Genomic DNA, 23,674 nt, shown 5'->3' on the forward strand with positions numbered 1-23,674 from the left:
CAACTAGTGTGGCCGTTATTTTTGTTTTTTGGCCACACCGTGCGGCTCTTAGGATCTCAGTTCCCCAATCAGGGATTGACCCCAGGCCGCAGCAGCGAAAACCCGGAATCCTAACCACTAGGCCACCAGGGGACTCCCCATGGCCATTTTTAATGAATGTTTATGGTGACAGGATTGAGGGTTAATTGAAATTTGGAAGCAGCATCCCATCAAAATCCTGGTTCCTTATTTGTTTTCATTTATTCACAGTGTATCAACTTGCTTTACTTTTGAGTACAATTTGAGTAGTTTGTTAGTTTGGGATGAACCCAGCAGCTCATCATGTGTTTCATTAGATGCAGCTCTTCTCGAGTCCAGTTTGTGGAAATCTTGGCATGTTGCTTAGAGGCCCTTTTCTGGGGGCTTCTATGGTAATTCATCTTCACTGTTTTATTCTATTGCTGTCTAATGCAGTATACTTCAGTATTTAATTCTTTTAAGCTGAAGGGTTGTCATTTTAAAATAAATTTTATTATATACAATTTCAGGTTGACTTTAATTCTGGGGGGAGGATTTTAGGCAACTGTTTGCCATTTGTAAGTAATAAAAAATTCGGTGCAATTTGGAAAGGTGGTCTCTGTATTTATTTGGACACATTAGGAGCTGCTGATGTCCCTGACCCGATGGAGACAGCAGGGTGTCTGGCAGGTGTGTGTGAGGCCGTGCGCGGCTTCACATCTTCTGTCAATTCAGGAGCGCTTTTTCCTATTTCCCCCCCGAACCACCTCTTCCTGTTCATAGCTCCCATGTCCTTGGCCAGCCCTCGGAAGCTGTGGAAAGCTTTGTCTTGTCGGCTGCTGGTGGCTCAGCCTACAGGTCCAGGTGGAGCCCAGCTACGTTTCCTTCCCCACGGAGCCACGCCGGCCAGGGAAGCGCTCTGAGCCACATTTTTTTTTTTTAATTTTATTTTTATTTATTTTATTTTTGGCTGCGTTGGGTCTTCGTTGCTGCGCACAGGCTTTCTCTAGTTGCGGCGAGCGGGGGCTGCTCTTCGTTGCAGTGCGCGGGCTTCTCACTGCGGTGGCTTCTCTTGTTGCGGAGCATGGGATCTAGGCACCTGGGCTTCAGTAGTTGTGGCTCGCAGACTCTAGGGTGCAGGCTCAGTAGTTGTGGCGCACGGGCTTAGTAGCTCCGTGGCATGTGGGATCTTCCCAGACCAGGGCTCGAACCCATGTCCCCTGCATTGGCAGGCAGATTCTTAACCACTGCACCACCAGGGAAGCCCCTGAGCCACATTTAATCCAGGAATTGGCTGCAGCCAGCTGCCTTTTTTAAAGATGTATTTAACTGTTTACATGGTGTTTCCTCTGGGCTGAAGCTGGTGTGTGACTGTCTGTTAGTCATCGTCATGGGACTTCATGTCAGTCTGACCAGCACGGGCAGATGGAGGGATGCCGGGCAGGTCCACCAGGCTGCTGGGCCAGTGGATCATAGAAGGCTTGTTGTCCACCAGCTGCAGTGGAGTTCAGGTTGTTTTGTAATTATTAGTATAAATAATGGCCAGCTGAAAAAACGCCTGTAAATTAGGTTGACGTATCTTTGTTTTCAGAGTTGCCATCTGGAGCCTGGATCTAAAATGCAGGAGATTATCTAGCAAAAGTACAGTTTGAGGTGATCTTTCCTGGGTGTCTGCTTTAAGATAGACAGTGAGTCCTCGTGGTGTTGGTTGTGCGGTTAGAAACCTCAGTGGGTGAAGGTGGGGGCTGCTGACCAGGCCTGCGGGGGGGTGGGTGCAGCCTAGTGCACCCAGAGAACATCGGACGCTGGAGGGTCTTAGGGTTCTCTGGGCTCCTTGGGACCCAACTCTCTGGCTCAAGTGCAGTTGTTTCCCTCTCTGTGTTGTCATGGTGACGCATGTGCATCTCCATCTTAGCACTGTTAACGTTATTTTGTCATTTTCTTTGTGCCCACCGGGGCGAACGCTTGCTTAGGGTTTGCTCAGTAAATCCTTCCTGAATTAGTAAGTTACTTAGTTATGTATCTTGGATATTTAGTGTTTATAAATGGGCTTTGTCAAGGCTTACGGCTGACTTTGGAAGGCAGTCCTGCACTAGGCTGGGTGCAGAGCTGCGTTGCTTTGCTCTTTGCTAGCAGGCAGGAACCGCATGCCTGCCTGGTGTTGGTTGGAGTGGATTCCAAATCACTCAAGGGTGTACTCCTTTTGCATTCATATACTGTGGAAATGCAACTATATTAAAATTTAATACAGCATTTTCTGTGCCTTTTGGGTGAGGTACACATTAAGTGGGGAAGCTTCCGAGCTTCCAAGAGGCGCTGAGGAGCCAAATCTGTCTCTGTCTTTATGTCACGTTAGTGCTTTGAGGCCTCGGGAAGCTCCTCATGTGTGGTTTCATATGGTCTTCATGGCCCATTGGAGTAGAAAGGGGAGATGCTATCTCCATTTTACAGATGTGAAGGCAGGACTAGGTTTTTGGACTCAAAAGATACACTTTCCCACTGTGTCACACTGACTCTGGGATAAATGAGAACGAGCATAATCAATAAAAAATATCTGATCAAGAAGCTTTAGGAAAGCATACATTTCCTAAAACATTTTCAAACAAACCAAAAACAACTGATTTTTTCCTTTTACTAAGTAGTATTAATTGAAAATTATTTGACAAAAAACACAAATAATCTCACCACCAGGAATAACCTCTTTTAATATTGTATCTCCTTCCAGGGATTTCTCAGGATCCACCTATCTACCCATCCACCCACCACCCACCCATCCATCCATCCATCCACTCACTCATCCAACTACCCATCTACCCTCTCACCCACCCACCCTCCCACCCACCCATCCATCCATCCATCCATCCATCCATCCATCCATCCAATCACCCACCCACCCATCCAACTACCCATCCTTCCATCCCCTCACCCATCCAACTATCCATCCATCCACCCACTCACCCACCCATCCACCCACTCACCCACCCATCCACCCACTCACCCACCCACCCATCCACCCACTCACCCACCCACCCAACTACGCATCCATCCATCCACTCACCCATCCAGCTACCTGTCCAACTACCTATCCATCCAGCCACCCATTTATCCATCCAACTACCCATCCATCCACCTATCTATATTTAAACCAATACTTCTGTATTCTGAAATAATAATTTAAATAATAAACTTTATTACTTGCTGTTTTTTCTACTAGTATCATATCATGAAAAATTTCCATGTTAACAAACATTCTTAACAAATGTCACTTTTAATGGCTGCATGCTATGTAGCAAACCCGAATCATGAGAGTATCTATGTTAGATCAGGTAGGTGGGACTTCGTTGTTGGAAAGTGTGAGGGAGCCTCATCACACAGTTGGTACTACCTGTGCAAACTCAGGAGGGCATGAGAAAGAGCAGGAAGTAGCCGAACTAAAGCCGCAGTTTCATTCCTTGATGTCCTGCCAAGGGAGGGAATACCCCAGGAAGGTGGTTTGGAGACCAGCAGCGTCACTGTCACCTGGGAACTTGTCAGAAATCCTGATGCTGGACCCCACCCTAACCCTGTTGAATCAGAAACTCTGGGGTGGGAGGAACCCTCCCTATCTGTGTTTCATTGAGTCTTCTTGGGGGTTCTGTGCAGGATGAAGTTTGAGAACCACTGCTGTAGGATTAGGCCAGTCAGGTTCAGACCTACCTGAGAATACCAGCTTGAGGTAGAAGGTTCCTGGACATCTTGCCATATCTGTAAAGCCTGCTGTAAGGAGCTCTGGCAGCCACAGTGGCCCCCAACTGTTTCAGAGAGCTAGCTGCGTGGTTGGGAAAGTTGGGAACATAGGGCGTGAACCCAGAAAGGTAGATGTCGGTAAATGGAACCATGCATGAGCTTGAACAGGGCCAGATGTCCACTGAGAGGGCTTATGGGCTTTGGGTCCAGGTCTACCAGCCAAATGAACCAAGATTCAATTACTGCCTGCTATGTTGTGGGTACTATGCTAGAAATTTAGACTAAAATAATTTGAATGGATTTTAAGGCTTTAATAATTAAAGAAGAATGTGTCAACTTTGATCTATTTCCTTGGGAGGTATTTCACCAATACCTTTATGTTTTGGGATAAATACTGTGATGTCAACCAGGATTATGAGAGATTTGCCCTTTTATGGAGTGATTGCATCCTTTCACTCACTGACGCAGGCAGGCAAATGCAAACCATGGGGTTTCAGACCTAGAGTCAGTCCTGGGTTTTATCTCATCAGCATGGGATCTTATAAGAAACTCATACAACTAAAGAGGAAAAAAATGAAAGAAAAAAGAAAACACAAACAATCCATTTTAAAAACGAGCAGAGGATCTGAATAAACATTTTTCCAAAGAAGACATACAAATGGCCATCAGGTACATGAAAATATGCTCAACATTTCTAATCGTCAGGGAAATGCAAATCAAACCACAGTGGGATATCACCTCACACCTGCAGGAATGGCCATCATCAAAAAGAAAAGCTAACAAGGTTGCTGAGGATGTGGAGAAAAGGGAACCCTTGTGCACTGTTGCTGGGAATGTAAACTGGTGCAGCCACGATGGAAAACAGTATGGAGGTTCCTCAGAAAAGTAAAAATAGGGCTACCATATGACCTAGCAATTTCGCTTCTGGGTATTTTTCCAAAGGAAATGAAATAAAAATCTCAAAGATATCTGCGCCCTCGTGTACATTGCTGCGTTATTTGCAATAGTCAAGACATGGAAGCAAGCTAAGTGTGAAATCAATGGATGAATGGATAAAGAAACTGTGAGGTATATATTATTATTTAACCATAAAAAGAAGGAAATCCTGCCATTTGCAACATGGATGAACCTGAAGGACATATTGCTAAATGGAATAGGTCAGAGAACGGTAAATACTGCATGGTACGAACTGTTATATATAGGATGGATAAACAACAGGGACCTACTTTATAGCACCTGGAACTATATTCAATATTCTGTGATAAATCATAGTGGAAAAGAATATGAAAAAAAATATATATGCATAACCGAGTCACTTTGCTGTACAGCAGAAATTAACACTGTAAATCAACTATACTTGAAGAAAATAAATTTTAAAAAGACAAATACTGCATAATCCCTCTTATATGTGGAATTTAAAAATGCCAAACTCATAGAAGCAGAGAGTAGAATGGTGGTGCCAGAGGCTGAGGGAGGAGAAACGGGAGATGCTGGTCAAAGGGCACAGACTTCCATCGTAAGATGAGTAAATTCTGGGGATGGAATGCAGTGACCATAGTTAACAACTTTCAAGTACTGTATTATGTACTTGAGAGTTGCTGAGAGAGTAGATCTTAAATGCTCTCATGGCAAAAAAAGACAAAGTGAGACTGTGCGGTGGTAGAGGTCTTCAGCTGCCCAACTGTGGTGTCACACATGATGCTGTTTAAATGTATCGGATTGTGAGGTCACCCTAAACTGACACAGCCTCACACCTCAGTTACATCTCAATAAAGGAGGGAAAAGAACTTCTGTGTTTGTGTCCTAAGAAGGGCACCCAAATTCCAGTTTCCCATTTACCCACCTGCTGCTCCTGAAGGCATCGATTTGATGCCTTGTTCAGGCCCCTGGACGCCTGTTCCCGAGACCTGTCCCCATGGTGAACTGCTACGTCACAGGAGGGACATCCCACTGGCTGTGTATCCACTCTGGCCGGCTCAGCGCTGCATCCTTCATGTGCGTGGTCACGTCAATCCCCTGAGGGGCACCGCATGGGTGGGGAACCTCGGAGAGGTTGTTTCTGTGCCTCAGGCTTGATTCCAGGCCTGTCCCTTGGTCCCGTGTGTGGTTTTCTGTGCTGCGTCACTCTGGTGGGTGGGCTCGCCAATGGGAGGCTTAGGAGAGTCTCACTGTGCCGCCTTCTGAGAAGGAAGGACACAGACCTAGGCAGGAGGAATGCAGATTTATGGCATTTCCTCCTATGACCATAGGTTTAAAAATCCATACTGGCAAAGAAAAAGATCTTTTATAAGGGAAGCAAATTAATTTGCATTTGACTGAAGGCACTCTCTTTGCTTGAATAGCTGGTTTGTTTATGAAATTGGTCCCACAAACAATATATACAGATTAGTTGAAGTGTTCATCTGTGTTCATCTGTAATGTAAATAGGAGCTGTTATTGCAGCCCAAATTACTTGTGAATTTTGCATCAGATTGTGGTCCAGATTACAAACTGCTGCTTGACAATTTAATTGATAGAATTGTTAGAAATTATGTACTTGTTTTGGAGCCCAAAGTAAAAAGGACTGATTTTTTTTCCCACAAAAGCCTATAATCGAGGGGTAGACAGAGTCGGGGTCGGGGGGACGTAAGCCCGAGTTGTTATACTGAAGAGGGGGAAGGGCCCTATGCCATTTCTCAGCGGTCTTCAGGATGGCTCTGGAAGAAAAGGGCGCTCGGTGTGCAAGAGTTCCACCGGGAGTTTCTTCCCTCAGATCCTGAACCTCTCATGTGCTCATAAAATCTGACTCGCTTGGTCAGTGCAGCCTACTGGCAGACAAAAAGCAATTAGTTTGGAAGTAGGATATGTGGTGGCATTTGGTAGGGTTTCATTCCAAGAGCCCTTTTGGATCATCTGATGTGAGCCACAGTTCCTACTGTTTGGAGGCTGTTGTAATCCAATGTGAGATTTTCAACACCATAGCCCAGGAACTCTTCCAAGTGGATGTTTGCTCCATTGGTAAAATCTGTCAGTGACGTTGTTTCAGGTGAGTCAAGAGTTCCAGCGAAGAAAGAGCTCAGGACAACTGCCATTAGCCGTCTCTTCCAGAATCCCAAGAAAGTGGACATTTTATAAACATTTATACATTGGATAGGGGGTGTGTCTTAGAGAACTGAAGTTTGGTAATGCAGTGTCCTTACTTCCCTTCTGTAGTTGCAGGTAAATGACTATAAATGACCTTGAGGTCTCAGTGGTGAAATCTCGATGAGCTGAATGTATCCGAGGAGACAAAACCCTGTTAACAGGCACAGTAACCTGTTCCCTGTTATATACAACCCGGCCCCAATGAGAATATCTGCAAGTTTCTGGGCCCTGCAGAAGGGACCGTGTGGTCCGTGGGGTTAGATCGAACACATACACCATTTGATATCTTCTTAACGGCTGTGCAAATGACTTCTCCTGAAAGACAAAGCAAGTGGCGTACACACGATTTCTATTTTTGTCACTTGAACGTTGGCAGAAGTGGCTGCTCAGACCTGACACCCTCCACAGTAGGATTTCCACTCACGTCCCCTCGAGGAGCATGAGATATGTCGTAGGAAGTGTCTCCTCATTACTCCTTTGTGGGAGGGCCCTCTTTCCAAAGGGTGACACCTGGCTGGCTGGGCCATCCCGTCTTCCCTGTCTTGCTACCTGTGCAGGTGGCTGTGATCACCACTTTCAGAAGAGGAGACAGATGCTGGGGGGCAAAGCCAGGTCTCTCTGGCTCCAGAGACCGAGTTCTTCTCATGGTCTCTGTTGTCCAGGTCACTGAGGAGATTTTCTTTATGATCACCTCTTGAATTACTTTGAAGAACCGTAAGAGCTTGTGGGCACGCTGACTCCCTCAAGCTGTGACGTACACTCTGGTAGCCAGTAGCCACAGCTATTAGTCACATGAATTAAAGAAATACATTTGGAAAAGAAGTTTATTAATTGAAAGTTCTGTCCTTGAGTCACACTTGCAGCCTCTCAGGTGTTCAGCAGCCCCACATGAGCGTTGGCTTCTGTTTGGACCGAGCGGATCTGGGACGTTTCCATTTCCATGGAAGTTCTGCTGGCCAGGGCCGTCCCAGCGGGAGCACCTGGACAGGAGGGCCACGTGGGGTCCTGAGGTCTCTGTTGTCCATGAACCTCAAGGTTCGTGCAGGCCAGGGCAGCTGCCTGCTGCCTGGGCCGCTTTCTTAGTTGGTACAGGGATCTGGTGGGGGCCACGGGCCGTGCCTGGCCCCGCCTCAGTGAGTCCTTGGGAATACTGTGGCAGGTCCCACCATACACGCAGAGGGCAAACAGCAGAGTTCCCGGTCGTGTGATCTCGAATTGTGGGCACAGGTGGGGCTGAGCATGGATTCCTGGTCAGGTGCAGAAGCTACATCGTCGTTTGTGTTATTCGTGTGGCAAAAAGATATGGTTGCTAATGTGAATACAGACATACGTGCATCCTGAAACGAGAGAGCCTGGGAACGGCTGCTGAGTTAGCTTTCCTGGTCCTCATCAGCTGTCAGAGTGCTGTGGGCTGGTTTGAATGCAGTGGCTGGTTTGGATAACCCAGGCTCCCTGGCCATCTACGCAGAAAAAAAATCCCTGAGTCTCTTAGGCTGGAGGAAGGTGGGGGGCAGGGGACTGGTTTGGATGGGTGAAGGTCAGACATCAACGCATCACAGAGTGGTGGTCCGGGCCTCTCCCCTCCAGGGGCTGCAACCCGGGAGCCACAGGGAAGAGCCTCTTGGACCCCATTTCCAGGCCACAGTTCCTGGTATAAAGTCCACTTGTATTAGAAATGTGTGGCATGATAATTCAGGAGCAGATGGTACAGTGGCTTTAATTACCTGCTGTTAAATTCCCCTTTCAATTATCATGAATTAGAAACAATAGTAATTATTAAAAGGAGTTGGAATCAGAGCCATCCAGGGTGGATGCTGACATGGTGTTTGCCTGGCCCGGCCTTGCCAAGAATGTAAACCCGTGGAACCCTTTGGTGCCTTAATTCTCCTCCTCGTCAGTTCCTGGGCCGCTGGTGCCGGCCCCTCCAGGTCTGGCAGGCACATAACTCAAGTGCCAGGACAAGCGATTATTTATGGAAGTAACACCACATTATCTTATCAGTCGGGCTAGCATTTTATAGGTGTGGACACTGAGGCCGAGGGGAATTACATCTTCGGTTGTTTTTAATCTCTTCTGAGTGAGTGGTAAACACCTCCCACGGGAGCAGAGTGCACAGACCTCGAACAAGTCACGGGGGGTCCCTTCTTGAACCCTCTCCCACGCAAGATAAGCTGGCGGCCTCTGTGCTCACTGATGTGTGGGCCTCGCCAGGAGAAGAGTCCAGTCAGGAGGCTGTGGGTTCCCACGGATGCTCTTTCCTGACACTCTAAAGTGTGGAGATGTTGGCACTGGGCAGTCGCGGGCCATCTGGGGGATGGATGGCGGCCTTTACCGGAGGCCTTCCAGAGCTGTGCTTGGCAGGGGAGCTAAGGTTTCTTGCTGGTTTTCCAGTAGGTCCCACGCTGGGATGCGCCCTGTCTGGGGAGAGGGTTTCTGGAACTGAGCGTCCACTCTGGGCTCAGCTGGAGCAGAACGGTGGCGAGAGGTGTTAAAAGGCGTCGTTTTCTCGTTATTGGCTTCTGGGGATCCATTGGCCCTGATGCTTGTCGGTCTTACACTTGAATGAGTTTGAGGATCGCCCCGGGCCCAGCTCCAAAGGTTCTGCGTCCCTGGATTTGGGTGGGGCTCAAGCGTGTGCCAGTTTCCAGCTCGGAGACGCTGGTGCCCTGCCTGCCTTTCCTGGCTCTGGCCCCCATCCCCACCCCACCCTCTCAGGGACTTGCCAAGAGCAGGGGTACTTCATTTCCTGCACACCTGCTCTGTAAAGTTCTTATGGAACGGAATTAGAAATCTCCTGTGAACTCTTAACTCATTTGTTATAAATTTTTGCAGCCATTTCCTTAGAAACAGGAGCAATGTTCTTGCACATCTGAGACAGTCGGCACACAATTCTGCTGTCGACCCTCCGAAGCCACAGGCGCTCCTGTCCTTTGACCCCCATTTCACATGTGTGGGATGTTTCGTTTTAGGCAAGATGAGGGAAGCATGTGGCTGAACCTCATCCCTACGGCGACCAATGCCAAGTGCATGCCTGCTGAGAAGGGCCGTCCTTTAAACTTCTGAGTTTATTTAAGTATGAAACCAGAACGTAAGCATGTCTTTCGGTAACTAAAACGGCCCTTTTTGACTTGGAAGAGTGGACACTGGCTCCGTGGAGCACCAGCATCCATTTCGTTTCTGGAAGCTGCGCCTGTGCTAAAGCAGTGAGCAGACGTGTAAATCATGGTTCTTTCTATGGAGGACATGCGTGGTCCCTCCGTAGGGCTGCTGGTGTGAAGGAGTCAGGCTGAGAAGGGTGCTGCCTGAGCTCACATTTTAGATGTCTCTGCCCTTTTGAAATCAAATTCAAAGCAAAAATGTTACCTAGAGGTCTTTCCTCATCCTTCTTCATTCTTTCTCCTTGAGGTTTTTAGATTATCTAATAACTGAAGTTTCCCCATCCTAGGAGAACTTTCCATCTTCATATCCTCATTTAAAGATATGGCTAAACCCGCTGTATTGGATTTATTAATTTATTTTTTAAAAATTATTTATTTATTTATTTTTGGCTGCATTTGGGTCTTTGTTGCTCCGCGTGGGCTTTCTCTAGTTGCGGTGAGCAGCGGCAACTCTGTTGTGGCGCACAGGCTTCTCATTGCGGTGGCTTCTCTTGTTGCAGAACACGGGCTCTAGGCATGAGGACTTCAGTAGTTGTGGCATGCGGGCTCAAAAGTTGTGGCACACAGGCTCAGTAGTTGTGGCTCGCGGGCTTAGTTGCTCCGCGGCATGTGGGATCTTCCCAGACCAGGGATCGAACCTGTGTCCCCTGCCATGGCAGGCGGATTCTTAACCCTGCACCACCAGGGAAGCCCCATGGATTAAATAATAACTTTCCTATGATTTTTCATCTTCTTTTAACATATATTTGACATTTTATTTGCAAAAGTTAATTGGGTGAATTAGTTTATTCTTGGTTGTAACTGATGTAATAGATCCCCTAAAAAATAATAAAATACAGAAAAGGCAGCTGTGTCTGAAAAGTGCTGAAAATAAATGAATCACTTGGACAGGGATTTGGATGCCAGTTTCAAGTGGTTCCAGTACAAATGCCAGTTGAGTGGGCCACCTGGAGGATCCAGCGGGGTTGAAGTCATAGAGATGCTTCTATTTCAACCTCTCAACGTAATGCCAGTCATATTAATTCAACTACTGTGTGTTGAGTGAGGAGGGACCAGGCCCTGTTCTAGGAGATGGGGATTTAGTCATGAATAAGAAACGGTCCCTGCCCTCAGGGGCCTTGTTTTTTTCTTTCTTTCTTTCTTTTCATTGAATAGAAAGCATAAAATCTTTTCTCATCCAGAATAAGTGAAGTCAAAGGACATGCTTAGTTAGCTTTTGTAGTGCTAAGTCCAAAAAGACTTTGTGGAGGGAAATATTAGAAATTGTTGGTGAGAGGGACGGCATTCCAGGCCCTGGGGCCTCTGGGAAAAGCTGTAGTGGACGAATAAGTTGGACAGACTGCCTGAGGTGGGACAGTAGGAAGACTGGGGGGTGGACTCAGGAATTCTGGCCGAGGGCTTAAAAACTAGGCAAAACGTATAGAGCTGACATTCGTTGGATGGTCCTGGGCCTTTGTGCCACCTCCTCCTGCATGGCGGCCTGTCTGGTTAGTTTTAGGCTCTCCACAGGAGCTCAGAGCGCCACGCACACGAGTTCCACGGGAAGTGAGGTGGTGGGGGGGAGCTGCAGGACACGCACTTTGGTTTCTGTCTTTCACTTGGGCGCCGGCTGGATCTGACCCGGGGACAGATGAGGCGGAAACTGCACAGACAGAGCTACATGTCAGCCCCAAATATGCAGGTAGATTTTTGCTCCCTTTAAAGTGCCTTCAGACCTGGCTAAACTGTGGGATTATCTGTTCAGGTTTTGGTATTGGAGATATTTTATTTTCTAAGAAGTCAAGGAACTTGAGAGTATCCTGGTAAATACTCTCAATCTTAGATTAAACTAAATCATTTGAAAGAAAGGGAAACTATTTTGGGGAAAAATCACCCTCTTATTTCAAAGATGAAAGGATGACTTCTGTTGTTTCTGAATTGAGTTAATTATTAGGTGGTATGAAATAGTTTTGAAAAGACCTATGGTGCTTCATTCCTTAAAGAAACTGCTTTGATACAATATGCTGCTGGTATTTACACTCAACATTGCTTGCTGGACTGGAATTGAACATAAAGAGCGCAGGATGCTTCTCCCTCTGTGGTAGTTTGCAAAAGAAAAGTTCCTGACGGCTGAGAAAACAGCCTTCCACCAATTTCTTCCTGACTCCACCACCAGAAAAAGTTGTCATCTTGTTAATTCTGGAGTTTACTTTTGGAAAGTTCGTATAACGAGAGAAAAGGTCAAGTGCTTGAACAGAGACCTGAAGTTAGGGAGAGGTTGTTAAATATGTTCTAATCATTATTTGTCTCTTGATATTTTTAGCTGTTGTACATTAAATTTAGAGCAGTGAGTCAGAACAGCTGGATGTGTCCTTACCTTTTCCCTTTGTGATACAGTATTCCTTTGTTTATGTGACTCTAACGGCAGAAAAATGATGATGGAGGAGTTACGCTCCTGACGTAGGAGTTGGCTTTCTGCTGCGAATGTGTTAGGATTTTTAGGGGCACAAGTCAGTCATACTTTCAATGTTGTGCTGCGCATTGGGGAAACCAGTGCATTAATTGTTCCTGTAATGAAACGATTCTGTTTTTATCCAAAATCTTCTGTATGTTGAACCCTTTGTGTTGTGTCACATGAGAATATGCAGCAGTTGGAGGAGAGGTTTATCTCCAGAAAGTCTGTCCTGAATGGGCAGAGTTGAAGACAGTGTTAATAGCGTTTTGAGATGATCTGTGTTTGTATGTAACGGGTTCTTTTTCAGGCCGTGGTAGGGAGATCTGGGAGGCCTCTGTCAGATCTGCTGATGAGCATTCGTGTGTGTTCCAGTGAGACTCTGAGGATTTGGGTTTGCGCCCTGCAGGGGTGTCTGCGAGCCCAGCCTTTTCCTTTGGACCACTCACCCCACGGGATTGCATGAGAGTCACTGTCATCACCATAGATTCCTGTGTCTTAATGAGAATGGCACCAGTGGCTGACTAAACCTAGTTTGGTTTTGGTTTGGTTTTGTCTGATCCTGTAGAATGCTAAGAATCTTATCCCTTTTGAGGATTGTAGATTGCGCTTCTTGTCTGAGAAGAGGTTACCTGAGTCTCTGTTGAAGACAGCAGCCATACTATTATTGTAAAATGGTACCACAGGGTGTGTGACCTGAAATGTCACCTTCAAGCTGAGCTGAACCAGAAGGGGATTGATGTGGCCGGCGGCTCTTGAACGTGTCCTTGGAGTAATCGCATCTACGTTTTTATCTTAGCTCAGTGAATTATTAACTGCTTTCAAGGGGCAAAATGGTCACACAGGTTAGAGGTGAAGTCTTGCTGTGTCTGCGAGTCCTGCACGTGCTTGACCGTCTACAAGAGGTGGGTTGGCCCTGACACTAATATCTTTAAGGCCTCCTGGTGCAGAGCCAAGTTCCAGAACTTTAAGTCTTAGGCTTGAGGCCCTCTTCCCTGGGGCGGAAGAGCCCATGTAGAGTAAAGAGGCCATTGTAGGGCCTGCTCCGTGCTTGGCTCCACACTGGGCCTGTCATCTCTCCATGCACAGCGTGTGTGTGTGTGTGTGTGTGTGTGTGTGTGCGCGTGTGTGTGTTAGTGGCCCTGGCATGTCCCTGAATATGGAAGGTGGTGGTTTGGGCTTTTTTTGGTGCGTTCTGGCTGCCTGTCCAATAATTGCTAGAAACACCTCTTCGGACTCTAGTCTGACTCCCTGTGATAAAGCCCTTTCAGCTTTACGCCCCCAAATGGAGCAGACAGTGAGGATTTGACATGATTGACAGGTCAGGGATCCTACAAATGTGCCTCATGCCTCTCCCAGGCTTTAGGGTGGGTCTGGTTTCTGAGATGGCAGAAACATTGTTCTTTAAGAGGGGTTTTGGGTGGAGTCCTTAGGCAGTGGGACCCTCGTCCTAATTAAGGAGAACTCCAGATCCCAGAAGAGAAGTGTGGAGGGTGGTGGCTGCCGGGGGGTCCCCTCCGCTCCCCCCAGACAGGGGTGGAGCCCGAGGATGCTGGGCGTGAGGTTCATTGGCCGAGTCCTTAATGCTGAGGCTGCGATAGAGTGGGTCTGACTTCCTTACTTAAATGGAATTTATTCTGAAGAGACGCTTAGGAGTCAGAGTGAAGCAGAGGGAAGGAAGGGGTTGTTGTTCGTGTACTTTCACCCCACATTCATCCGTGCCTCCCAGACCCTGCGGCAGCTCGGGGCCTGACAACCCTGTCCCGGGATGCAGCCTCAAAGCGTGCCCTGGGGACCAGAAGTGGGGAGTTGATTTTTCGTGGTGGGGGGAGTTTCACAAATGGAGACCCACTAGAAAGACCCGTAGATGGTGCGTTCTTGGGGAGGGGGGTGGCGCGAGGGACTGTGTGTGGGCTCCGCGCCTTCCAGCGACTCACCTGTTTTCTTGGGTTTTGATTGGTGTGATGGAGGACCTTTCCCCTTTGCAAGCCTCATAGAGCGTCCTCAGCTTCCTCGTTTAGTTACCATTGTGTCAGCATGAGAGTAGTTCCCGAGAAGCCATTTTTAGTGCATAGCCGTTGTTATTTTGTGGCTGGAGAAATGACCTGCTAGTATCAGTGACCTATTGTTCGTAGTTTTGAGGGGGATCAGTACCCCCAAACAGGTGGACGGGGAAGTGAAACACACGTTCTACTTTAGAAACGTGAGGCCTGGTTCAGTGCAACCTGCACGTTCATTCCAAAATGGGGGTAATGAAGCTTCATGGTTTCTAGTTTCTGCTGAGAAGAGCAGTCTTGTATAAATTCACTTTCTGTATTTAGACCAGTGTATCAGTTGATCTTGTTCTCTGTGGTGTTTATGTTTTTTGGTAGGAAATTTAGACCTCATCGGATCCCTGAGTACAAATTGAAAGAATGTTTCAGGAAATTCTGGAATCTATTGTGATTTTAATAGATTGGGATTCTCATGATTTCCTAAGATCCCCCAAAAGCCAGTAGTTGAGATAGTTGTAGAAATCCAGTTGTGCTGCCCCAAATCCAATTCCCCATCTTAAGAGGAAACACGGCTTGAATCTAAAATGTTCCACGTTGAAGCCCTGATGACTGATGCACCAGTGGCGGAGGTTGTGATTCCCAGGGAACATCACGAGGAGGGTCCCGGCCAGAAGGCGAGAGCGAAGACCCCGCCCCACGCCAGGTGTAGGCAGTCCTCGCTGTTTTTTGTAAGCCTCAGGTGTGCAGCTTAAACCTTCCGAGTTATCTTAAACAATCTCATTGTTCATGGTCTTTGATTCACCTTGTAGTTAGAAGATTTTTCAGATGTTGATGGCCTTTTCTGCTTCCTTGAACTCTAGTTTTTTGTAAGAGGCTAGAATTGAGAATGTGTAGGAGAAGCAGCAAGCCAACATTTTGAGGAGAAAACCTGGAATATATGGCCTGATCCCAAGTGAAGATTCACATTTTTCTCTCCCCCCAAATTTTAGTGCTGCTGCTCCCTAAATGGCCAGGAGTAAATCATGCTTGGCCAAGGCATAGGCAGCTCCCCTAATGAGCTAAATAGTTCTTGTCTTTTTTCTTTAGTGCACCTTTTTGTGGAGGAAATTCATTTCTGTAATTATGGAGATATATTTTTTTCGGGGGGGGGATAGTTACTTTGAAAAGAAACATGGAACCCCACACTATAAAAATTTATGTAGTCAAGAGGCTGTTTTATTGTAATAAGATTTAGTTAGAATACTAAAGTTGAAAGCTCCTTATATTTGACTTTAAACTTTTGTGGGTGTGCACATGGGTCTGTGGGTTTCTGTGTGTGTGTGTGTCTGTGTGCATGTATGTGTGTGTCTGTGTGCATGTCTTTTTGTGTGCATGTGTGTGTGTCTGTGTGTGTGTTCCTGTGTGTGTGTGTCTGTGTGTGTGTTCCTGTGTGTGTGGGTCTGTGTGTGCGAACATGTACATATTCTCCATCACACCATGCAGCTCTGGAAATATGTTGGCCCCTCAGTACTTGTTGGTTGGCTGATTTTTTTTGAAGTCATGTTGGTTGACATCCCATGACTGTGTGGTTAGTGATTAATATGGTTGTTGTGTGATGTAATACTTGGGTCCTAAATTTAAGAGTTAAATAGAAAATTAACCACAGACATTCTCTAAGTAATTTTTTTTTTTTTTTTTTTTGCGGTACGCAGGCCTCTCACTGCTGTGGCCTCTCCCGTCGCGGAGCACAGGCTCCAGACGCACAGGCCCAGCGGCCACGGCCCACGGGCCCAGCCGCTCCGCGACACGTGGGATCCTCCCGGACCGGGGCACGAACCCATGTCCCCTGCATCGGCAGGCGGACTCTCAACCACTGCGCCACCAGGGAAGCCCTCTCTAAGTAATTTTTACTTGTCAGCATTTGTGGTTGGCAGAATAATGGCCCCCCAAAGATGTCCACATCCTGATCCCTAGTGAGAATGTGTCACCTTCCATGGCAGAGGGGACCTTACAGATGTGACTAAATTAAGGATCTCAAAATGGCGAGATGATCCGGGTTATTGGGGTGGACCAGCGTCCTCACAAGGGTCCTTATGGGAGGGAGGAGGGTCAGAGTCAGAAAAGGGGATATGATGGGGTCAGAGGTTGGGGTGGTGATACGGTGCCTCCAGAAGCTGGAAGAGGATGAGGGACGGACTCTCCCCGGAGCCTCAGGAGGAGCCAGACCTGCCCACACCTCAAGGTTCGCCCGGGTAAGACTTCTGACCTCCAGAACCTTAGGAGATAAATTTGTGGTGTCAGAAGCCACTAAATTTGTGATAATTTGTTACAGCAGGAGTAGGAAATTAAAACAGCGCTTCTGTTCATTGCCTGAGTGTTTTAGAAATGACCAGGTTGAATCAGCCTTTCAATGTGCCTTAAATTATAATGAGAGGTGGTTTCTAGGAGATAATAGGTATTTAAAGTACAGTGGAAAAGAAAATTGGACAGAAATAGTTATCTTCTCTGAATCTATTATTTAGGCCTTTAAAAATGACATTAGGATCACATAGTTTGGTCTTGTTAATAACATTGTGTTGGAAACACTTGTTCAGATCTCACTGGGGAATTACTATGCATTGCTTGTGAGAATAAGGAAGGAAAGTAATATGAGAGGTAGAAAAACGTTGTGGATCAGCATTAATCCGTGTTTGAGGACTGGGACACAGTGAAACTGCATACTTCGCTGAACATTCTCACTCTGCTATTTTGTGTACTTTGTAATAAATAATGTTCACATAGATTTCTTGTACTGATTGACATGTTGGAACTTCAGTGTGAACGTGGGACGTTTTCGCAAGCACAGTGGTGTGGTAGGGCATTCCTGGGGCAGGTTTGTTTGTTTTGTTTTGTGGGGTGTGGGGCAAGTTCTTGGCCAGTTGCCCCTGAGCAAACCATCCTTAATGTGAGCACAGTGAGCTCTCCTGCAGCCCGTCTGGTGGGTTGTATCGCCACTGCTGTCACTGGGGGCTTAGGAAGGCGGGCAGTGCCCCCACTTAGGAAGTGAGGGAATGCCTGTTTTGGGTGGGGGTCATCTTTGCTTACCCGTCCCACCCACCAAGGAGCTCTGCGAGCCTCTGTGTGGGGTTTCCGCTGGGGCCCATGGAGAGGCAGCGATTAGTGGTGTGCTGACCCGGGCTGCAGCGTCCGGGCTGCTGTGGTCGTGTGTCTGTGCAGAACCGAGCCCTTTGCCTCGCGTGTGCTGTGAGGACTCATGTGGGCCGCGGGTTAGTGCAGAAACCCTCTGGGAGCTTCGGTGGAAGGAGTGGAGCCAGGACTGTTGGGCTGTCCTCCAGGCCGTGGAGACCTCGGCTGACACCTGAGTACTCCTGAGCCTTGCGTCTTACCAGGCAGGGTGGCTGAGAGGTCCCCCTGCCCCTTCACTTACCGCAAAGAATGCCCTTCCGATGAGACCTGGATGAGACTCCGATGTCCCCCCGCCCCGCCCCCGCCACTGTGAGCCTGGAACAAGCCCTTGCACACCGTCCCAGATCCCACCTTTGTCTGCTAAACCACAAGCTGGGCTGCTCCCACCACTGATCAGTGAGAGCAAAGTGTTAGCTCTCTCCGTCCCCAGGTCCTCGAACCCGAGCCCCTCCTCAGGGTCCCCCAGCGCAGCTGGCCTCAGTGAAACCCTCTCTGACCTGAGTCTGACCAGGCCCTTTCCATCCCATTCCCCACACTCGTCTTTCCTGGCCTTGCTAACTCCTCCCTATAAAGGAAACACCCTTCCTGCCTCACCCTTTAGGTGCTGGCGGATCTCGGAGTCGCAGTGCTCTGCCCCCTGTTGTAGGAGTCTCCTCTTCCCACTGCAATAATCCCTTTGAATAAAGTCTCTCCTCCCCAAGTTCAGATTTGTTTTTCACCTGCCATGCGGCTTCAGCAGAGAATGGCTAGAGTGGGCGGGAAGGAATCCTCTGCCGTCTGCATTCCAGGCGTGTTTGAGCACATGGGGAACCCTTGTGTCTGGAAAACCTATTTTTAGTTTTCCAGCTTCAGATGGAATTGAAATTGAGTAAGCCAATCCTCAGCATCTGTCTGGAACCATGAATTATTGTAGTTATAAAAGGAGTTGTTTCTTAAAAGAAAAAAAATTTTAAATAATAAAAGTGGTCATTTCTATGTAAGATTTTTAAAATATTGAGGGTGTTTCTACCTCTCTCGTAAGCATTTTGGCATCTAAAATAGGAATGGTGATTTTCGAAGCACAGATGTGTCTTTAAACTATTGTTGAGTGTTATAAGCCTTAATATGGTTTTATTTTTGCCTCATTATCTGTGAAGCAGTCAAAGTGTTATAACTTAAAGTAGGTGACTGCCTGAAAGAAGCCATCTTTTTGGTTTTCTTTCCTTTGTAACCACGCGAGGAAATACAGCGAGTGTAGATGGAGTGGTGACTTTATTTCAAGGCATGTGAGCAGACTGGAAGGGTGCAGAGGCTTCCAGGAGTGCACTGTTTCACATGTTAATCTGAAACACACCCTGAATTTTGGCAAAGCTGGTTACTGAGATGCTGTTTGTCGTCACACATTGGAGAGAGATTTTAATGAGCCTTAGAAAACCTTGGTTCATTCCCCACCTTGGCTGTAGGAAGGGCTACGAGGAGGAGCTCAAAGCCTGGATCCTGTTGTGTCTTGACTCAGTTGGGGAACCACTTTCCTGTGTGCTGTCAGAGTCTGTACTAGTTTTTATTCTTCAGACTTCGCTGAGTAGTTGCAGGACCAGAGGGACACCAGGCCTGTGCTCCCCGGACACACGGCTTACTCCACGTGATCGAATGGTTCCCCGTTCAGTTCCAGGAACCTCCTCTAGTCCTGCACCTGCACCGAGGCTGACTGTGTCCTCAGACAATCTTCTGGTGGTGATGGCGCCATGGCCCCCCTGCGGCCTGCAGTGGAGCATAGACTGCATCTTGCCCCTTCACTGGAACACCTTAGTTTTTATTTCAACTAAGGTGGTGGGGGTTATTCAATAATAACTTTTATTCATTATAATAAAAAGTTAAAAAAAGAAAATTCTGGAAAGGTTTAGAGAACTCATTCATAATAATTAAAGGCGTTTTTTCTATCAGAGCCCACACTTGGATTCTAAAAATACGCAAACCATTTCTAAGTTTATAAACTCTTCAGCCTAATTTCAGTGGAATCAAAGGCTGAATGTGTTGAAATGATCTTGCAGGCTTCATTGGTCAACGGCAATAAGAGGGAAGCAGTTAAAAATAACTGCTCATCTGAGGGACACTTTTCTTTGTTTTTGGTGGACATGGCGGGGCATTTACTTGGCTTTTTCGCAGGATGAAGACAAAGAATCTTTAGGTGATCCACACCACCGTATCTTTTCCTCTTGCTGTTCCAATGTGTTCTGCGGGTTCTAAGAGCTCAGACCAAGTGTTTCATGATGTCCTTGTGTCTGTTCACATAAATGCTGTTTAACAAAAACCGTATTGTACATGCCTAAAGCTGAATACCCCTTTTATTATAAAACAGAGAGAGATGAACAATCAGCGTTTTATGGGAGGGACTTTAAGAATGATTTTAGCCTTTTCCCTGAAATGAAATAACTTTTTCTTGGATTATTCATGTATTAAAAGGGAAGAAGGAACTAGATCACTCCAGATTCTCAGTGAAATTTAAAAAGTACTTAAATTCATCTGATCTCCTTTTGGAAGATGTTTCGAGTTTGTATATTCAGTAAACTGTATTGAGGTTAATTTCCAAAGTTTCCTACCATTCACCTTCATGTTTTTAGCTCGCATTTTTTGCTCAGAATCTAAATGTTTTATTTGGAAACTCGTGACTTTCATATTTCTTCAGTAAACACCATGAGATATGAAAGGACAGATGGGAGGGGGTGGTGAGCAGTTGGGACACATGAGTTACAGGGCTCTGTTTGCCCCAGTTCACACTGAGCTCTGAGCTTCACGGGTCTGCAGTGTCAGCTGTGGCGGCTGGATGAGATGAGCTGGGAGGTTCCTTCAGCCCTTTTTAGGTGAGTACCTCGAGGTGGCCCTGGGTGACCCAAGGATGAGCAGCACGCTGGCGGACGGCAGCTGCACTGCCCTCCCTTCAACCGGAAAGCGGGTGGTCAGACTGTGCCTTGCTGTGGTTTTGTCTGTTCCTGACCTGTTGAGCCTTCCCTTTTCTCTCTGGTCTTTATCATTCTGCAGTTTGGGAAGTGCCTTGTGATTCCAGGAGCTGCCTCACCAGATACGTTGCTAAATATCACACAGATAGTAGGAGTGGAATCACACTCAGATTAAGTTGACACTTCTGTGAATTCCTTTAACTTTTGTTTTTGCTGGGTATTATGTTCAAATAGACGTCTTGGTTAAGTCTTTACCTGTTCCGTGTGCGTGGTTGACTACTTCTAACCCTTTCAGGGAAGTCTCACTTCTGCTGGAATCTGAGGAAGGGAGAGGCTGCCGTCTCCCCAGAACGAGGGGACATGACCTTCATCTGTCCTCCTACGGAGCGGAGTCCAGATTCTGCTCTCTGAACCCGGTTCACAGCCAGGAGAGCTCGTGGTCTGTGGAGCCCAATTAGGGCTGACTTGTCCTTTCTTCGCTTACTTTGTTTCCGAGGTCCCGGTTTCACAGAGCCTTTGTCAGTTCAGTTTGTGAAGCAGGACGAGGGTCCACATTTGTCTCTGAGGCAGAAACTTTCAGGGTATGGGAAGGTGCCCGTGGGGGTGGCCTGTGGTGAAGTTTTCCCTGCTTTTGACAGAAAGACAAATATCCATGGGCTTTTCTTTTGCCAGTGACAGTTTAAAATAAAATAAACCGCAAATTCACCAATGGTGCCGGGGTGCCTGCAGCCACTCCCTGCCTGGCTTCAGGTAGTTCACTCTGCTTCACATGCTGTCATGTTCGGGCAGCAGTGAAGGTTCTCACTTTGTTATTCTTATGCTTAAGAAAATAAACCCTCACGCCCTTCATGCTTTGGATTTGAGGAGCAAGTGCTTGGGACAGGTGGAGTCTTTGGCACACCAGGGGGCAGGAGGGGATGAGGAGTCCAGGGCCAGCATTCCGGTGACTGTGTCCCCATGGTGCCCGAGTGGGGTTTGGACTGTTTCCCATGGGAAATGCATGTCCTAATTGTATGTGTGCTTTGTGAGGGTGACCTTTTGGATCAAGGGAGAAGAAATCCATATTGTGATTCTTTGTTGATTTAAAGCCTGAATTTATGATTTTTTATGTATAGTATCATGTCATCTGCAAACAGTGACAGTTTTACTTCTTCTTTTCCAATTTGGATTCCCTTTATTTCTTTTTCTTCACTGATTGCTATGGCTAGGACTTCCAAAACTATGTTGAATAAAAGTGGCGAGAGTCGACATCCATGTCTTGTTCCTGATTTTAGAGGAAATGCTTTCAGCTTTTCACTGTTGAGTATGATCATGTATGGCCCTTATTATGTTGAGGTATGTTCCCTCTCTGCCCACTTTTTGGAGAGTTTTTAATCATAAATGAGTGTTGAATTTTGTCAAAAGCTTTTTTTGCATCTACTGAGGTGATGATGTGGTTTTTATTCTTCAATTTGTTGATGTGGTGTATCACACTGATTTACGGATATTGAAAACCCTGCATCTCTGGGATAAATCCCACTTGATCATGGTGTATGATTCTTTTAATGTATTGTTGGATTCAGTTTGCTAGTATTTTGTTGAGGATATTTGCATCTACGTTCATCAATGATATTGGCCTCTAATTTTCACTCTTTGTGGTATCTTTGTCTGGTTTTGGTATCAGGGTGATGGTGGCCTCATAGAATTGAGTTTGGGAGTGTTCCTTACTCTGCCATTTTTTGGAATAATTTCAGAAGATATGTGTTAACTCTTCTTTAAATGTTTGATAGAATCCACCTGTGAAGCATCTGGTCCTGGACTTTTGTTTGTTGGGAGTTTCTAAATCACAGTTGCAATTTCAGTACTCGTGATTGGTCTGTTCATATTTTCTATTTCTTCTTGGTTCAGTCTTGGGAGATTGTACCTTTCTAAGAATTTGTCCATTTATTCTAGGTTGTTCATTTTGCTGGTGTATAGTTGCTTATAGCAGTCTCTTACAATCCTTTGTATTTCTGTGGTGTCCTTTGTAACTTCTCCTTTTTCATTTCTAATGTTATTGATTGGGGTCCTCTTTGTCTTGATGAGTCTGGCTAAAGGTTTAGCAATTTTGTTTATCTTTTCAAGGATCCAGCTCTTTGAGTTTCATTGATCTTTTCTATTATTTTCTTTGTCTCTATTTCATTTATTTCTGCTCTGATCTTTATGATTTCTGTCCTTCTACTAACCTTGGGTTTTGATTGTTCTTTCTGTAGTTGCTTTAAGCCTAAGGTTAGGTTGTTTATTTGAGATTTTTCTTGTTTCCTGAGGTAATATTTTATTGCTATAAACTTCCCTCTTAGAACTGCTTTTGCTGTATCCCATAGGTTTGGATCATTGTGCTTTCATTTTCATTTGTTTCTAGGTGTTTTTTTATATTCTCTTTGATTTCTTCAGTGATCAATTGGTTGTTTAGTAGCATATTGTTTAGTCTCCTTAGTTCTCTAAGTCTCTAAGCCTCACAGACTTAGAGAATGAACTTATGGTTACCGGCGGGGAGGGGTGGGGGGGGAGGATAGATTGGGAGTTTGGGATTGACATGTATCACTGCTATATTTAAAATAGATAACTGGCAAGAATTTACTATATAACACAGGGAACTCTGCTTAATACTGTGTGATAACCTCAATGGGGAAAGAATTTGAAAAAGAATAGATACATGTATATGTATAACTGAATCACTCTACTGTACACTTGAAACTAACACACATTGTTAATCAACTATACTGCAATATAAAATAAAAATTAAAAAAAAAGAATAGGCTGAATTCTTCTACTTCAAGAAAACTATTTGCCCATAAAACTCAACTATGAAAATTTATAATTGGCAGTCCCTCAGATAGTATCCTATTTACCGTTAAAAATTATAACAATATAGTGTCCCAAATATTATATATTTCAAACTATTTACTAATGTAGACTAAGCTTTCTTCAAATTAGTTAGAATTAATGACCTTTGCTTATGAAGTCAAGAAGAATATCTTTTATTTGAAGAAATAAGTTGAAATCTTGTGATTCAGGGAAATTAAAAATTTCATGCTTAGCTAAACACATAGAAGTTAATTTTTAAAATTGTAAAGTTTAGCAGTAGAAAAGGTTGAGTCCTTTTTTTTTTTTTTTTTTTTTTTT

General features: G+C 45.9%; 1 protein-coding gene across 4 annotated transcripts in view; it reads left to right on the forward strand.

Annotated features, from left to right (window-relative positions):
- Window positions 1-23,674, forward strand: part of DIP2C (DIP2 acetate--CoA ligase C (putative)) — a 360,655-nt gene that overhangs the window by 45,250 nt on the left and 291,731 nt on the right. The window lies entirely within an intron of this gene.

The sequence above is a fragment of the Aethalodelphis obliquidens genome, unplaced genomic scaffold (genome assembly GCF_003676395.1).
Source record: "Aethalodelphis obliquidens isolate GAN/ISIS:26980383/991018 unplaced genomic scaffold, ASM367639v1 scaffold65, whole genome shotgun sequence".
NCBI lineage: Eukaryota > Metazoa > Chordata > Mammalia > Artiodactyla > Delphinidae > Aethalodelphis > Aethalodelphis obliquidens.